This window comes from Oxyura jamaicensis, chromosome 11 (assembly GCF_011077185.1).
Source record: "Oxyura jamaicensis isolate SHBP4307 breed ruddy duck chromosome 11, BPBGC_Ojam_1.0, whole genome shotgun sequence".
NCBI lineage: Eukaryota > Metazoa > Chordata > Aves > Anseriformes > Anatidae > Oxyura > Oxyura jamaicensis.
The window spans coordinates 11,378,295-11,386,291 of NC_048903.1; the positions used below are offsets into that span (position 1 = coordinate 11,378,295).

The window sequence follows — 7,997 nt, forward strand, 5'->3', positions numbered from 1 at the left end:
AATAGCATTCTGCAAAAAATTTTGAAATACTTAACAGAAAGATCACGTTGCCTGATTCTTTTGGCACGGAATTATATTTACCCATAGTGATATCTCCCCTGTGATCTTCAGTCTTCTTCACAAGTTTTGAGGATGCAGAGACAATGGAAATCTTTCGACAACAGGAGTTGTTTTTCTGTCTGTCCCTCCTGGTCACAAGAGCTTTCATTGGTTTTCAGCATTTCTGTAATACGGCTGAGCTACACAAGTAGAATTTCTAGCATCTTCAGGATGAGATTAACAGCTTCAAGTATTTTTAAGGAACATTTAAAAATATTACCTTGTACTTACGCTCTTTGGAAGAAACACTTCAAAGATCTCCAGATTTTTCTGGAATGTAAACTGTAGACATTCAGGTGTTTTATCTTTCTCTAGGGAAGCTCTTGTGCTTGAACTCAAACTGTTCTTCTAAAGCATAATCAGCCAAGTTCTATAATCTTTACAGAAGAGCAGGAAGTTCAACTTTCATAAACATGGAAAACACCTAGAACATTGCTTTGAATATCTTGTTATCAGACAGTGCATGCAGACATACTTGAAAGGGCATAATTTCACCCCAGTAAATCCTGAGGAATTCCTAATACTATCCAGAAACTTGCAAACATACCAAGTTATCACAGTGAGGTAATCAACTTGAGAAACTAAAACCAGTCAGTTCTGAAAGAACTGAAGATAAATTTCATTGCTGGATTACTCTCCCATAGTAACAAAAGCATGAATCACACTAGGGATGGTTTTGGCGAAGCAAGGGGTCCATAACATTCCCATCTTTCTGCTCTTCTCCCACACGCTCCTCTACAACACACTCTACACGGTGCTTTAAAAAGTTCCTCAAACATAGCATGTTGGAATAAAGCATTAAAGGGTCAAAGTTAATTATTATTTCTAACAAGGGAAACAAACTTCCCCTAACATTCAGAAATCGTTGACGTTCAGGACTTTTGTTCTATCCCCAGATTGCACCAGCATATGTCACACAGAAGCCTATGAGGAATTTTCTGTAATCAGACGGTTCCATTTAAATGTCAGCTTTGAGTGCACAACTAAACAAGAATCACACCTTCAATACTGTTATTAAACAATCAGTTAACATGTTCCCCTCTAACTTCCTAGCCAACACATAAGTCAGGAAAGAACAAAAATACAACATCCAAGCCTGAGATGAGGTGGCTGACAGGGTAGTAAAGGAATTTTCCTGTTGAAATTTTCCAAATAATCTATCTTTTGCAATGCTATTATACAGAAATGCCTACCAATAAATATTAACTTCTGACAAGTACCCCACTGAAAGACAACTATATAGAACATTCAAAAGTCATATTTACTAAAAAAGCAGAAAACTGATAGAAAAGCAAGAAACACAAGACCACAAAGAAGGAATACAGCCGTGTTGCAAGACAACGAAAAGAGAGCTAGCCTAAAACAGAAAATATGTTCAGTCATCCCAAGGAGAGAATTTTACCGAAAACCGTAACTGGAAAGCAGTCACAACTAAGGAGGTATTTAAAGATGTTTCTTAAGGAATTACTTTCTCCGATGTAACCCTACCAGTAAAAAAACACAAGATAACTTTTAATTTAAAAAATGGGGGGCAGCTACTTTACAGCAAGAAGTTGCTTTATATTTTAGAAGTAAAAAATATATATATATATTTACTAGTGTTATCATGTTCTCTTATAATGGCTTTCCTTCAAAGGGAGAGTATTTATTTCCTTTGTGAAAATGGTTTTCAAAGTAAAGGTCTGGAATATCCTACTTAAAAATTTAATTGTTTTAATAAAATTTGCAATAGGTGCTTGCGCCGATAAGCTCTTGTATGTTATCATTAGCCTGAAGCCAGTGGACCACCAACAGCAGGTAATACCACAGACAGAAGAATGTCTGACTTGCTAAAAAGACTCCTGAACATGCTCCACCAGCCCCAGCTACTCCCACCTCATGTACACCCTACTGATCTTTACTCACAGCCACCTCAACATTCCCTCAGCACCACCAGGAATACCTTGCATTCCCCTTTTCAGCCCTTTTCTTTCATTCTTCCAAGCTAAACCCACATTTCCAGAATCTCTGCTCTGCTGTTCCCCCTCACACCCACTCTTCCCCTTGTACTCTAAGGCTGCTCTAACTCAGGTCGCTGGAAGTCAGTTTGCCTCGTGCAAAGTTGATAAGCTTAATAGAACCATGCAGAGTAAGCTCCCCAAATTTATTTTTAAGAAAACAATATACTAATCCTCACCAATTACAACTGACTAAGGCAAGATTGTTATTTCAAGACCACCACAGTTCCCAAAATAATTCTTGTCTTGTAACATTAGTGAAACATCTCACCAATGTCATCTTTTTGGCAAAATTCATTGATTTGACCAAAATGATATATTCACAGAACACCAGAAGACTGGGATCATATCAGACAAATTCAGCAATTAAACTGCAAAGAAGTATTAGTAATATTAATGCCTCATGCTCCCCTCTCCCACAACTTAACAGTTTCTTTGGGGGCAGAATGGACTAAATCCCTCCTACTATAAAATTATCCTTAAATATACCAACAACAGAAGACAAGAAACCCACACAAAGCCAAAAAGGCACAACAAAACATTAATACTAGCATCTCAGTGAGTCTGGAACACATCTTTAACAAATTCCACTTAGCTTTCAAAACATTTTTTCATCCTACCAGGCAAAGCTTCAGATTCTGAAGATACCGAGAGACAGCACCTTCTGTGGTTTAGACCTGTGGTTCCAGAGTTGCTTTCAGCCACAAGATGTACAAAATTTAAACGTCCCAGAATACAATTTTGCCTGGAGAACACAAGATTGCCTGCAGCATGTTACTAATAAATTGTTGTTACCCAAAGGCCAACGAAGGTCAAAAAACACTAATTGAGACATATCACCAAGCTCTAGGAAGACTGTTGTGATTATAATGTAGATTTTGTCGAGCCTAGCAGAATCAGCTGCCCTGGGAACCAGCCTCAGCACACTGTTTTTGTGATGAGGTTACCCATGCTGCTGGAAATGTCATCTTTCATGTATGATATAAAACCCTTTCTATAGCTACTAACAATACCCTGGCATTGTTTGTAACATGTAGGGTGTTTTTCTGGCTAGCATCCAATTCCAGTAATAATATTCTATCTACCTACAGTAACCACAAGAAGATATTCTTCATTTTCAGCCCCAAGTGTTTTTGCAGCACAGCAGCAAGCTGTTGAAGAATTGCCACACTTCATTTTAAGTTCTGCATTTCACTGGGCATTTCTCTGTCTGCACGTATCAGGCATTTCTCTAGAACTGTAGAAACACCTTGAGATTACTGGGAATAAAGGAGTTCTTCTCATACAGTACAATTAGTCATATCAACAGTGATAGCTATTTTGAGCAGCACCTATTAATCACTATCATTAGCAGGATCTCTGGTGTACCAGCATTCACTGTACCAAGAACAAGTCTTTTCCTATTACAGCACTACTATATAAACAAAAGCAGCGGCACAATTTCTCTTCACACCACCCTGTTTCGAGTAATGAGAGGCAAGCAGCAGCACTTAAAACTACACTCAATACAGGATATAAAAGGAAGCTTACTTATACCTCACACGACGGTAAAAATACAATTGTTTTCCTGCAAAGAAAGCCTGGCAGTCATTTGTATGCAGGGGAAGAGGAGGTCATGAAAAATAATACATTGTGGGAAGAAGTGGGGGGAAAAGCGCTCTTAGTTTGGAGGCAGAAGAAAAAAAAACACAGAAAAAAAGATTCAAGTGATCAAATACAAGTTGATGCCTAAGAGGTGGAAGAAACTCAGACTATTCTTTTAAAAGATTATTTTCATACTGCTTTGTACGAAGGATCAATCGTTAGCCACATTTCAGAGTCTCAGAAGAGACTTTTGTCTCAAAAATATTCCCTGTATGCAGTATTTCTAGTTTCCTAACACCTCTGAGTAACTCCTGATTCAGAATGAAAAACGCTAACAGAAGGATTTATGCCTTACGCTGACCTAAGAAGCAACACCACAAGACGCACATGAAGGAGCAGCTCCGCGTTGCTTCCAGCCCAGTTCCTCACACCTCAAAGGTGACATGAAGCAGCAGAAACACATGTTGACCCAAAACACACCTTCTTCACAACTGTAATAGTGCAAAAGAGAAAAGCCCTCCTTCTAGGAGGGAAAGAAAAAGAAGCAAAATCCTTGTGCAAGTCCTAAATTTGGAAGAATAGCAATTCTCTCCAGAATTAGGGTCTTCTGTAGAAACGCTACTTAGGAAAAGGCTCCAGCCAAGTGCAAAATCACGATGTACATGATACACAAATAGCACCTGAGTGCACGCCATGATCGGCCAGCACTCCTGATCCCATGAACTGCATACCGAAACCTTCATGTGGCTGGGAGCTCCGCGACACATGCCACATACCTCAGAGAGGTGAAGGAAGGGGAGCAGATTGCAGGAGCTTCAGCCATCCGTCACCCACAGAAAACAGCAACAGCACCCCAAGATGGTGTCAGCCTGAGTATACAAGCAACAACGGCCTTAAAACCAGCACTGACCTTTTCCCCGGCCTCTGGTTTTGAGATTATCCAACAGCCACGCTGGCTGTTACAAGGCCCAGTGCCATTTTGGGAACCAAACCTGCACCTTTTGCCAGCTACACGTGCCTCTAAAGCCCCAGGCTGACCGGCTGTGAGGAGCCGGACACTTATCGCCACTATAGAGGGCTGATGTACGCCGCCCTCTTCACCATGACACCCAGTTCCTCTGGAAAACTAATAATAATGGCTGACTTGTACCTGTAACTAGGCTTGCAATTCCACCTGGAACAAAATCAAGAGAGATCTATCAAAATTGTTCAGATTACTGAAGTAACTTCCCTTCACCTAGCAAATTTATACCTGCCCCAGCTCCTTGCCACTCAGTGATAAGACCCCGCGCAGGCCCTGTCTCAAGCAGGGCGAAGTGAAGCTATAGTAGCAAAGTTTTCAGCTACACCCCAAAACGAGAGTTTCCCCCTTCAGCCCGCAATATGTACACGAGGGACTAAGAATAACACTAAATAGCGCTGGAAGCGAGCGTCAGGTGAAAGCCGAGCGCGGGCGGCAGCGCGGAGACACCGCTGCGGGCCGGGGGCTTGGGGGAGCCTAGTGCCAGGCCTCTCCAGGGGGCACCTCCCGGGGGCAGTCCCCGGAGCCCGGCCGGGCCCCGATGCGGGGAAGCGGCCGGGCAGAGCCGCGCCGCCCTAAGGCGAGGCCCCCGCCGCGGGGTCTCTGTCGCTCACTGCGGGGCCGGAGCAGGCCGGAGGGAGCGGCGGGCGGTCACAGCACGCCACGAAGGGGCGCCCGCAAGGAGCAGGCCCCGCCGGGCTGCCCGCACTCGGGTCACGGCGGAGGAAAGGGGAGAAAGGGACGCGGCCGGAGCCTCGCCACCGCCCCGTGCCGAGCCGTACCGAGCCTGCTCCCGCCGCCACAGCAGGGCCAGGCCGGCGCTGCCGAGGGAGCGCGGCGACAGCCCCCGGGCCGCGCCTCTGGGCACCGCCGCCCTCCCGCCGAGCCGCCGGGGGGCTCCTCCCGGCCCCAGAGCGCCCGCTGCTCGCCTAGGCACCCGGGAGAGGGAAGGAGAGCGGCGGTAACGCCGGCCACGCCAGCCCGGTGCCTCGCACCGCCAGGGCCCGGCAGGCTGCGGAGCCGCGGGAGGGCTGAGGAAGGGCGGCGATGAGAGGGGGCATGGCGGCGGCGCTCGCTCACTCACCTGCCCGCGACAGCCGCCGCCGCCGCCCGGCCAGCGCCGCTCTGTGTACTCCGGAAACGGCGGCTCCTCCGCCGGGCGCCGGGGGAGGGAAGGAGGCGGGCAAGGACCGGCCGGGGGCGGGCGGAGCCGCGACTGACAGCGGGAAGGGGAAGGCGGGAGGGGGGCGGGCGGCTGAGGGCTGACGGGGGGGAGCGGCGCTTCAGGGAGCTGAGGAGGGGTGAGCGGGGAGGTGTGGGGCCTTGTCCCGGCATGGGGGTGCTGAGGAGCTCGCCCCCGGTCCTTCCACACGAACACACACAGACACTCCGAGCTCCCTCGAGGTGTGGGGCAGGCCCCTGCTGCCTCCTGTCGCGTGAGGGGACCCAGCCCCGGCTGCTGGGGGGCAAATGGGGAGGGTGAGGAACGGGCAGGCTGTTACTTCAGAGTGGAGGACGAGGGAAGACGGGAAATAATAAAAATCAGTCCGTATTTTATATTAACCTCAGATAACGAGGTTTCTCGTCCTGTCGTTTTATGGTCAGGTGCAGTATGTCCTTCCACGCGGGAATGATCAGTGACAGAGATCACCATCAGCACCTGCAAAGTACAGTATTCCTCTTCTGTTTAAAGTTGCTAGCTAGGGAAACTATGGGGTTCACCACTGTTGTTAAACGGTTATTTGGGGATTGGGTAAAATGCTCACAAAGTTATCTGAAATTGGTCCCCTTGGGCATAATTATCATGGTGCTGCCAGCCTTACAAATTGCCCCAACCAAAACAGGCCTGGTACACGACGGCTTTGCTGTGTGAATTTGAACCAGTTTATTATTATTCCTCACGCTTAATGAAGACTCTATATATAAAGGTTTGCTGTGCAATTCAATGTATTTTCAAATCCTGTTTCTTTCCAAAGAAAAATCCTGTTAATCCTGTCATTCTTAGCAGAAGGTGGTTATTGTTTATTTCTAAGGTTTATTTAGAATCTTACATTTGAAATGGATCAAGAAGTTAATAACATACAAAAATAGTTGTTAGAAGTTAGAAAATAAGGTCATATATAATGGTGAGAGAATAATTAAAAGTTCTTGGAATATAAATAAGCAAAAACTTTGTTTACAGGACTGAGCCTCTGGTCATCTGGCTCTATTTTAAAAAAAAAGGCAACAAAACACTAGAATATGATACTAATAAAGTGAAAACAAATAATTTCTACCAGTTTTTGTGCTGCTAATCAGAAAACTCTGTGGGAAGAAGTAAAATTGACAATTTATTGGACACCTTATATCCACAAGCTAGGAATAGTCCTCAAATAGTGTCTGTGGGAAGCTGCCTAGGAGCAATCTGTGGCTTTGTTTCCTTCTCTGTTAACAGATGGTTACTGGCAGACTGGGCTTCTCATCAATGTGTTGCCCCCGAACTTTTCTGATTCTTGTATGTCTACTAAGCTTGTCTCTTCCTGGTAAATTTAGTCCTCAAATTAAGAGATACCTGGGAAATACTTGGAAAGCAAGCAAGGCAACAGAAGGCTGTCATATTGTTGGCTCCTTCAACAGAGATGGGTACTGGATCATTCTTTTTATTCTGGGATTGCAATAAAGGGCTGGAAAAGGTACCTTTTTTCTCCTTTTAACTAGCTAAATAGTAGGTGAACATTGATTTGAAAAAAAAAAAAAGATAACGACTCAGATGGGGGTTGAACAAGTTTTTGATAGGAGCAAAGTATAAATAACTGAAAAGGAAGGGAAAGATTAAAAATACTGCAATGTATTTTCCTTCCTCCCAGGCCAGAATCTCTGGCTGCACCTTAAAATAATCCAAAGAAAGACCCAAAATACCTCCTGTTTTTTGGTTTGGTTTTGTTTATTAAAAGAAAGAAGGGAGAGACACAGACAAGCACACATGTTTTTAGGTATACGTGTATTTCCTATCCTTGAGAAGCACAGTGGCCATTCTGGAGCCTTTTAGCTGCAAGCAGCTCTCCAGGAGCTCAAGTGTTGCTCTTGCACTGAGGTTGCGCCACATAGCCTGCACAGAACAGCCTTGGAGACTCTTGTAGGAAAAAGAAAACCAGCAGGAGTTATTGAGGCAAACATTACCTCTCATTCTTGACTTTTCTTGCACATCCAGTCCAGGCGTGTCCAAAAAGAAATCTGTAATCCCTGTTGAGCTATTGACGTTTCCCACCTATAAACTATTCTGGGAATTTTCTTTCCCTTCTGATATCGAAGCCACA

General features: G+C 45.1%; 1 protein-coding gene across 2 annotated transcripts in view; it reads right to left on the reverse strand.

The window, feature by feature from the left end:
• GARRE1 (granule associated Rac and RHOG effector 1) overlaps nt 1-5,914 on the reverse strand; it is a 51,841-nt gene extending 45,927 nt beyond the window's left edge. The window contains exon 1 of one of the 2 annotated variants that reach the window (XM_035336432.1): nt 5,786-5,914. The gene's annotated coding sequence lies outside the window, so the exon portion shown is untranslated. The remainder of the gene's footprint in view (nt 1-5,785) is intronic. The other variant, XM_035336431.1, reaches the window with a different exon arrangement.
• Between the last annotated feature and the right edge of the window lie 2,083 nt (nt 5,915-7,997).